This window comes from Arachis ipaensis, chromosome B10 (assembly GCF_000816755.2).
Source record: "Arachis ipaensis cultivar K30076 chromosome B10, Araip1.1, whole genome shotgun sequence".
Classification (NCBI taxonomy): domain Eukaryota; kingdom Viridiplantae; phylum Streptophyta; class Magnoliopsida; order Fabales; family Fabaceae; genus Arachis; species Arachis ipaensis.
The window spans coordinates 133,970,166-133,970,844 of record NC_029794.2 but is presented as its reverse complement, the minus strand read 5'-3'; the positions used below and the strand labels follow the sequence as shown (position 1 = coordinate 133,970,844).

The following is a 679-nucleotide window of genomic DNA, read 5'->3' as shown; positions in this document are numbered from 1 at the left end:
TTAAAGTTGTCTTACTTTCCTTTGATCTCTTTTAAATTTTTCATCGTAATTACTATAATATTTAAAAGGTGATGTTTAATTTGTTAAAAAAATTAAAAATTAATATTTAATTTAGATAATATAAAAATAAATATTTTTAAATATTTAAAATTTATTATAAAAATAAATTAAATAAAATTTAGACACCAAATAATAAACAGGATAAAATTCAGCATTTTCCATTCTTAATATAAAGTACTTATTGTATGTATGTGCCAAACTAATTATTAAGCATTTGTCTGTATATATAAAGAACGAACATCTTTTAATTTGAACATCCCTTTCATTTTGTAGGAAGTAATAATTATTCTACATCGCTTTCGAAACACTTCTACATATCCGATCATGCGCTTATTATTATAAATTAAACAATTATCTTAGCATCGGTAATATTTAATTTTCTCTCACTTTGAATTTTGGTATATGATCACACTTAACTTTGGATATAATATCAATATCATGATTATGAATCAATTGATGTGGAATGAATGCATGGTACTATAAGTAATTTATGGTGTTTTTTCTTTCCCTTAAGTTTTCAAATTATTTCATCTTAAAAAAAAAACTATTGGCATCAATATAGTATTTAATTTACAGAAATGCTAGATAATATTATTTTATATTAACATACATACAAAAT

General features: G+C 20.9%; 1 protein-coding gene across 2 annotated transcripts in view; it reads right to left on the bottom strand.

Annotated features, from left to right (window-relative positions):
- LOC107623564 (probable pectinesterase/pectinesterase inhibitor 47) overlaps positions 1 to 679 on the bottom strand; it is a 7,277-nt gene that overhangs the window by 5,514 nt on the left and 1,084 nt on the right. The gene's annotated exons all lie outside the window — the stretch shown is intronic.